The sequence below is a fragment of the Actinia tenebrosa genome, unplaced genomic scaffold, assembly GCF_029948245.1.
Source record: "Actinia tenebrosa isolate PJP-AT-01 unplaced genomic scaffold, QUT_ActTen_1.0 PGA_scaffold16__25_contigs__length_10494907, whole genome shotgun sequence".
In the NCBI taxonomy this organism is placed as follows: domain Eukaryota; kingdom Metazoa; phylum Cnidaria; class Anthozoa; order Actiniaria; family Actiniidae; genus Actinia; species Actinia tenebrosa.
The window spans coordinates 9,496,202-9,505,649 of NW_028292576.1; positions in this window are offsets into that span (position 1 = coordinate 9,496,202).

A 9,448-nucleotide genomic window follows, 5' to 3' on the forward strand; every position below is an offset into this window, starting at 1 on the left:
GCTTAATCCTCTTTCATTTCGCTTGTTATCAGCATACTATTTATCTAAAAATGAAGCCAGATGATCAAAGTTTTCCAAACTTTTTAGTTTAAGGTTGTAACTGGTGTAGAGCCAGAGAAATTCAATATTTTGGTTTACCATTCCTTTCCTATCTGATGTCTATTATTCTGTTATCGGGATAAAATCTCTCCAACTAAATCTTGTTGTTAGTAGCTTCGTACAGGATGAGTTTAGCGGTTAGAAATAGATCCTCATTAGCACCGGTTTAGTTTGAGATAACTTCATAATACAATAAACAGGAAAGATAAAGAATAACAGGGCTTAGCTTGTGATTGAATGGTGTGTTTTGAGGAAGAGACTATATCACGGGCGTAGAGTGCATTTCACGGCCCCCTCACAGCCCAATTTACATACATTTACTGTATTTTACATGTATCACTCTCCGTTCGGGATGTAGTCCTCATCCGCATCATGACTCTTTCACTATGAAAAACTACTTAAAGCCACTTTTTTGATTCCCAAAACTCAAAGCATATGACTGAAGAGATCATAACGAAGGATACGTTCTGTGCGACTGTGAAAAACTCAAGATATAGACTATTTATCCAGTCTTTATAGTATAGTAGTTATAAACTTGTTCTGCATTCACCGAGTCAGTTCTCATACTCATTACCAATGCAAATTTTCTGACCCATTTTTTATCAGTTCGATATTCTCTCCAAAACAAGATTTTCTTGACCGTGTTTGATAGTTATTCGATTTCCCACAATTAAAAATGAGATGCAAAGCGAGGAAGTTGCATTTTTCAATGACCCCTTTTACAAGGCTCTTTATGTGGAATCCAACAAGAAAGATGGTAGACCAGGGGATAGGAGTCCAACCAAACCATGGATTAATCCTCTTTCATTTCTATTGTTATCATCATACTATCTATCTGAAAAGGAAGCCTGATGTTCAAAATGTAATAAACTTTTTGATTTACGGTTGTAGCTGATGTACAGTCGGAGAAATTCAAGATTTTATTTTACAAGTTCTTCTCTGTACCACTAGAAGAGCAATCATAAGGGAATGTATGGGCAGAAAACAGGAGTTTTGACCCATTTTTTATCGGTTCGATATTCACTCCAAAACAAGATTTTCTTGGCCGTATTTGAAAGTTAATCGATTTTGGACAAGAAAAAATGAGATGAAAAGCTTGGAGGTTGCATTTTTTACTGACCCCTTTACAAGGTTCTCTGTGTGGAATCCAACAAGAAAGATGATAGACAAGGGCGTAGAAGCCCAACCAAACCATGGAGTAATCCTCTTTCATTTCTATCTGAAAAGGAAGTTAGATGATCAACGTTTTCTTCACTTTTTGATTTAAGGTTATAGCTGATGTAGAGCCAGAGAAATTCAAGGTTTTGGTTTACCATTCGTTCCGTAACCGATGTCTATCATCGAGATAAAATGTCTCCAACTTCGTCTTAATCTTGTTGTTCGTCGCTTCGTCCATGATGAGTTTGGCGTTTAGAAATCCATCCTCATTAACCTCGATTTAGTGTACGATTGCTTCGTGATACAAGAAACAGGAAAGATAAAGAATAACAGGGATTAGCTTGTGATTGATTAGTGTGTTTTGAGGAAAAGACTATATCACGGGCGAAGAGTGCATTTCACGGCCCCCTCACAGCCCAATTTACATACATTTACTGTATTTTACATATATCACTCTCCGCCCGGGATGTAGTCCTCATCCGTATCCTGAATCTTTCACTATGAAAAACTACTTAAAGCAACTTTTTTAATTCTCAAAACTCAAAGCATATGAAGAGATCATAACGAAGGGTACATTCTGTGTGACTGTGAAAAACTCAAGGTATAGACTAATCCAGTCTTTACAGTAGTAGTTATAAACTCTTTCTGCATTCACCGAGTCGGTTCTCATACTCAATACCAATGCAAATATTTCTAAACAATTTTTTATCAGTTCGATATTCTTTCCAAAAAAATATTTTCTTGATCGTATTTGATAGTTATTCCGGCGATTTTCCACAATTAAAAATGAGATGCCAAAAGAGGAAGTTGCATTTTGTAATGACACACTTACAAGGCTCAGTGTAGAATCCAACAACAAAAATGGCAAACAAGGGGATAGGAGCCCAACCAAACCATGGCTTAATCCTCTTTCATTTCTCTTTTTATCTGCATACTATCTACCTGTGAGACAAGCCAGATGTTCAAAATTTAATAAACTTTTTGATTTAAGGTTGTAGCTGATGTACAGCCGGAGAAATTCAAGATTTCATTTTACAAGTCCTTCTCGGTACCGCGAAGAGGAATCATAAAGGAATGTATGGGCAGAAAACAGGATTTTTGACCCATTTTTTATCGGTTCGATATTCACTCCAAAACAAGATTTTCTTGGCCGTATTTGAAGGTTATTCGATTTCCGACAAAAAAAATGAGATGCAAAGCGAGGAAGTTGCATTTTTCAATGATCCCCTTACGAGGCTCTCCGTGTGGAATCCAACAAGAAAGATAGCAGAACAAGGGATTGGAGTCCATTCAAACCATGGCTTAATCCTCTTTCATTTCTCTTGTTAAGATCATATGATCTATCTGAAGAGGAAGCAAGATGATCAAAATTTTTGTAATTTTTTTAATTCAAGGTTGTAGCTGGTGCAGAGCTGGAGAAATTCAAGATTTTATTTTACCATTTCTTCCCTGCACCGCGAAGAGCAATTATAAGGGAATGTATGGGCAGAAAACAGGAGTTTTGACCCATTTTTTATCGTTTCGATATTCACTCCAAAACAAGATTTTCTTGGCCGTATTTGATAGCTATTCGATTTGCAACAAGTAAAAAAGAGATGCAAAAAAAAAAAAGTTGCATTTTTCAATGACCCCCTTACAAGGCTCTCTGTGTGGAATCCAACAAGAAAGATGGCAGACAAGGGGATAGGAGCCCAACCAATCCATGGCTTAATCCTCTTTCATTTCTATCTGAAAAGGAAGCCAGATGATCAAAGTTTTCTCAACTCTTTAATTTAAGGTTGTAACTGTTGTAGAGACAGAGAAACTCAAGATTTTGGTTTACCATTCCTTCCCTATCTGATGTCTATTATCGGGATAAAATGCATCGAACTTCGTCTTAAACTTGTGTTGTTCGTCGCTTCGTCCATGATAAGTTTAGCGGTGACAAATCCATCCTCATTAGCCTTTGTTTAGTGTAAGATTGCTCCGTGATACAACTAACTGGAAGGATAAAGAGTTATAGGGCTTTGTTTGTGGATTAAGGGTGTGTTTTGAGGAAAAGACTATATCACGGGCGAAGAGTGCATTTCACGGCCCCCTCACAGCCCAATTTACATACATTTACTGTATTTTATATGTATCACTCTCCGCCCGGGATGTAGTCCTCATCCGTATCATGAATCTTTCACTATGAAAAACTACTTAAACGGCCCCTTTTTTAATTCTCAAAACTCAAAGCATATGAAGAGATCATAACGAAGGGTATATTCTGTGTGACTGTGAAAAATTCAAGGTATAGACTAATCCAGTGTTTATAGTAGTAGTTATAAACTTGTTCTGCATTCACCGAGTCAGTTCTCATACTCACTACCAATGGAAATATTTTTGACCAATTTTTTATCAGTTCGATATTCATTCCCAAACAAGATTTTCTTGACCGTATTTGATAGTTATTCGAGCTCCGACAAGTAAAAATGAGATGCGAAGCAAGGAACTTGCATTTTTCAATGACTTCCTTACAAGGCTCTCCGTGTGGAATCCAAAAGAATAATGACAGACAAGGGGATAGGACCCCAACCAAACCATGGCTTAATGCTCTTTCATTTCTCTTGTTATCAGCATACTATCTATCTTAAAAGGAAGCCGGATGGTCAAAGTTTTCTCAACTCTTTAATTTAGGGTTGTAACTGATGTAGATCCAGAGAAATTCAAGGTTTTGTTCTACAAGTCCTTCCCTATCTGATATCTATTATCGGGATAAAATGTCTCCAACTTCGTCTTGAGCTTTGTTGTTCGTCCCTTCGTACAGTATGAGTTTAGCGGTTAGAAATCCATCCTCATTAGCCTCGGTTTAGTGTAAGATTGCTTTGTGATACAAAAAACAGGAAAGATAAAGAATAACAGGGATTAGCTTGTGATTGAATAGAGTGTTTTGAGGAAGAGACTATATCACGGGCGTAGAGTGCATTTCACGGCCCCCTCACAGCCCAATTTACATACATTTACTGTATTTTACATGTATCACTCTCCGCCCGGGATGTAGTCCTCATCCGTATCCTGAATCTTTCACTATGAAAAACTACTTAAAGCAACTTTTTTAATTCTGAAAACTCAAAGCATATGAAGAGATCATAACGAAGGGTACATTCTGTGTGACTGTGAAAAACTCAAGGTATAGACTAATCCAGTGTTTATAGTAGTAGTTATAAACTCTTTCTGCATTCACCGAGTCGGTTCTCATACTCAATACCAATGCAAATATTTCTAAACAATTTTTTATCAGTTCGATATTCTTTCCAAAAAAATATTTTCTTGATCGTATTTGATAGTTATTCCGGCGATTTTCCACAATTAAAAATGAGATGCCACTCGATATTCACTCCAAAACAAGATTTTCTTGGCCGTATTTGAAAGTTAATCGATTTTGGACAAGAAAAAATGAGATGAAAAGCTTGGAGGTTGCATTTTTTACTGACCCCTTTACAAGGTTCTCTGTGTGGAATCCAACAAGAAAGATGATAGACAAGGGCGTAGAAGCCCAACCAAACCATGGAGTAATCCTCTTTCATTTCTATCTGAAAAGGAAGTTAGATGATCAACGTTTTCTTCACTTTTTGATTTAAGGTTATAGCTGATGTACAGCCGGAGAAATTCAAGATTTTATTTTACAAATCCTTCTCGGTACCACGAAGAACAATTATAAGGGAATGTATGGGCAGAAAACAGGATTTTTGACCTATTTTTTATCGGTTCGATATTCACTCCAAAACAAGATTTTCTTTGCCGTATTGGAATTCGAATTCCGACAAGTAAAAATGAGATGCAAAGCGAGGAAGTTGCATTTTTCAATGATCCCCTTACAAGGCTCTCCGTGTGGAATCCAACTAGAAAGATGGCAGACAGGCCTAGGGGATAGGAGACCAATCAAACCCCATGTCTTAATTCTCTTCATTTCACTTGTTATCAGCAATCTATCTATCTGAGAAGGAAGGCAGATGATCAAATTTCTGTAAAGTTTAAATGTTCCTATCACCCTGCTGACAAAATTCACAGTATTTATTCTACATGGGGTAAGATGTTGAATAACCCGAAATTTGGGTGCGGGTGCGGCTTCTTGAAGATATAAAGGACATTCCACGGTTAAGCACTCGATGTCTGGCAGTATGGTCCTAGTTAAATGATCAAAAATTAAAATTCTGAAATCTTCATATTTCCATAGCAAATTAACTTTAAAAGACATCAATTCATAGGCGTAACCAAGAGTCTTGCACAATGATGGTGAACAAGTAATGGAAATGGAAATGTTTTAACCCTTTTCATTTGCTACAATTGCAGACTGCAAATTGATGCAGAACTTTGACTCTTGAGTGACACAAACCAGTGGTACAAATTAGAAATCGCCCATTTAACACTGAGAAAAACCGAGACTATATTTTTTGATAAGAACGTTCGTGGTACTTGTAGCCCTCTATCTATAGAGTGCATACCAGTGTAAGACTAGGTAGGTATCTGTAATTTCACAGGGGGAGGGGAAGTTAAGAGAGAAGTCTACGCCCTGTTTTATTTATTTATTTATTTATTTTCCAGAGTTTACTTCAAATTTCTGTGATGAAAGTGTAACACGCAATATTGTTTTATTGCGCACGTTTTGAGGATACAATCTAGTGAGTTAAAGAGAAGAGCTAGATTGCCTGCGCGTATCGATTTCAAGTGTGCACACAGCCTTAGAGAAATCTTTATGCAAGGTCGAAGCAATTTCAAAATATAGGAGCTCCATTTGATTGGTTCAGGTGGTGGCCCCCTCAGAGAGGCCGTTGAAAAGATGATACCGGGTGTCAAAAATGACTCTTTCTTTAAGCAAAAACGTTGAGCAAGAAAGCAAACAGACAGTTTTTGCGCTTTGACTTTAACCTTTGGAGAAGTTTTATGACAAAACCCAGTTTAAAATCCAGCATTGATGGGTACTGGGTAACCCCCACCCCTCCCCTATAAGTCAGGTCCTGTAAGATGAAAACTGTTTTGGCCTCATTGCTGGTTTATATAGTATAACCAAAGTATTAATTGACAATTCTTTTTGTTAAATTCAACCAAGATGGCGGCTATGACGTCATGTGCAAACGAAGAATTCCTTAATGATGATAACTGCCCGCGCACACATAAAGCAATGACGCACATTCAAACCACAAGGGAATTCATCGCACATCTCGAGATCATTCGCACATAATCTTTATTCTCGTTGCATATTACTGGCTTTAGCTAAACGTCTACGCATTTTATACTCAAGCATATTAAATAATATATTTCTTTTTTATATTTAGTATTCGTAGCGTGAGTCCTCGACATTTGGACGACAAGAATAACGAAGGAAAATTTCGAATCTTGAAGTCAACCACTTGAGACGCACAGTCGCAAAGTAGAAGTCGAATGGGGAAATCTGTCATCGAACCTCCACGAATGTTAGTGTTATAGTCTCAATGCAGCGCATATGAAAGATCGAATAGGGTCTGTTCAATTTGGAGGTTCTTTTTAGCAGGATTTTTGATAGGCGCAGATTGAAAATGCGTTAAACAGAGGCTCTTTTAAGCAACATTTGATATGCTTTCGGGATTAACGTGAATTTTACAGTTTTACGCAAATGTACATCTGACGGAAGCCTGTCAGCTTGAATCTCTCTGTCGATCCATGCTTACAGATGTCTCTAGAATCCTGGGTTTAACTTCACTCATCAACCCCGCAAAACCAACCTTTGATTTCTTTAGACTTTTAGAAAGGGATTTTTAGCTCTTAGAAGTGAGTAAATGATGTCTTTTTATGGGCAAGGGTCGGTGAAGGACCAGTGACTGTAAGACAACATGGGGTGATGCCACGCCCTTGTACAACTATGACTACTATGTGGCTTATCCTTGTCACTCTAGTTCAATTTGGTTTTGATTTATCCTGCACGATCGGAGATTTCTTAATTTTGTTTACCCAAACAAGATGGGTTTTTTCGAGGCTTTTTAAATTCATAAAAGATTAAGATAATTGAGCGATGAGGATTTTGGATTTTGAAGACATTTAAGGTTTTTAAGCCTCCTGTCGCTATTTCTCTACAGGAAAAAAAAAAAAACATTTGCAGATGATTCAAAAAAATCGCAGTCTGCAAGATAATTTGGTATTCAGAATTTTAGAAGAAAAAGCGCAAGCATCAAATCACTACAACGACGGTCGGTAATATCAAAAAGACAGGATTTAACGAGCCTAAAAATAGATTTTCAGGTTAATTGCTTTCAATTTGCACGCAAAAAAAATTATGGAATTATGGAAAAAATATTTCTTTAATATGCATTAAGATGGACGAAAATGATGGCTTTTTTTTCATCAAAGTAAGCCTGAAGTGAAGACATCGTGTTTAATGACGAAAGGGAACCCTTCACTGATTCTCACTGCGGCGTATCACCGGAAGTGAATAAGTTTAAATCTTTTGAAGTTGTAACGTCAGAATTTCTCAAACACGTAAACCGGGCAAGAAGCAGCTTATTTGGTTACAGTGCATGCTTTTGCCTTAAAAGGTTACAAGTTTTCTAAAAAAATTACCGATACGGATAGGCCTGGAGCAAAAAGATTTTGAATGCTACTATAAAGTATTAACAGATTCTTAAATGCGTACAAGATTTGGGTCATCAGTGAAGGCTATTAGTGACAAATTGCTAGATAAATCACATTGTATTTGATTTTTACTGAAAAAAGATATGCAGCAGAGTGCGACTGGAGATGAATTTGGCCCAGATCATGACCGCGCACCACAGGAACCCCGTATTAAATGATCAAATGCAAATCTTTCGTTATGTGACGGAAGTGAAAAATGAAACAAATCTTACCTTACTTTATGATCATTACACTTGGCATTGTACTTCATTTCACTCATGATAACTGCTCAAGACGGTCAAATTCAACTTCTTTACATCCACTCTTTGGACTTATATAAATTTGAAAAAGAGTTTTAGATAATTGAAAAACTACGATAAATCTTATCATGAATATAAATGAATTTATTCCAGATTCGTTATTGATCCAGAGGAAAAAACGGAATAATGAATGTAATATAAGACATCGTCTAGCTTTTAAGGGAGTGCGCTAATGATTATAAAAACTTGACTTAGCACACATTAAGCCGGCTTGAAAACAACCCAAAAATTTCCAATCCCACGCACTTTCGTTCCTACCCCTCCCTACCCAGGGACGTAACCAATTGAATTCACGTACACCCTCCCCCCTCCCCCTCCGTAAAAGCTGACGATCCGCTGAATCATTCATTATTTTTTTCCATTTCTTCATCTGGAAACTGTAGTATTCGCTCACCCATTATTGGAATTTCTTTGCTTCTGCAAATTCTAGATTGGCTTTTTTTTTTTTTTTTGCTTTGCAAATCCTTGGAATTTTACACCACTTCTCAAAACAGTAAAGATAGTTTCTTTCTTAGTTCCAGTTCCTGTGCACCCATCCTGCAAAACCCCTGGTTACGGCCCTGCTTCCAGTAACAAATCTGGATCCATTTTTCAAAGTTTTTGAAACTCTGACGTCACAGATATATTTAGGAATATATCAGAATGTTAAGTAGCTATGAAAAATAATTTTATTTAGTTATTATATATTTATATATAATAGCATCGTTTTTGTTGGAACTTTCTTCGAGCATTCAGTTCACATTTAAATAATATTAAAGGGTTTCTGAACTATAACTTTCTCATTTATAAAATTATATTTATTGCGATCTCAGTTCTTGGCGTGAAGGGTGAGAAAAAACATACTAAGATAAAATATAGCTAATTAATTTTCAATTTATCAATTTTATTAATAAATAATGAGATACATATAGTGTAGTTTTTTAAATAATTATTTAAAAAATAATGGTGTATATGTAGAATATATATATATATATATATAAGAAATCTGTGAATCAATTTTCCGTAAAATAGTGCTCAATACATCGATAGAAGTAGAGCAGAATTCTTATCATTAAATCCCCTGAAGAGTGAAGCAATTCACGAAACAGGCTTGTCGGGAAAAATGTTGTCTTGACTTTTTCTTCTCAAACAAATATATATATATATATATATGTATAGGAGATGGCGTGACGTCACGGTTTCCATAGCACCACCATGTCCCTATTGACAGTTACGTTCCCCTTGGCGTGGATTGGTTGGAGGCGCGCCTCCCGTGGGTCACGTGG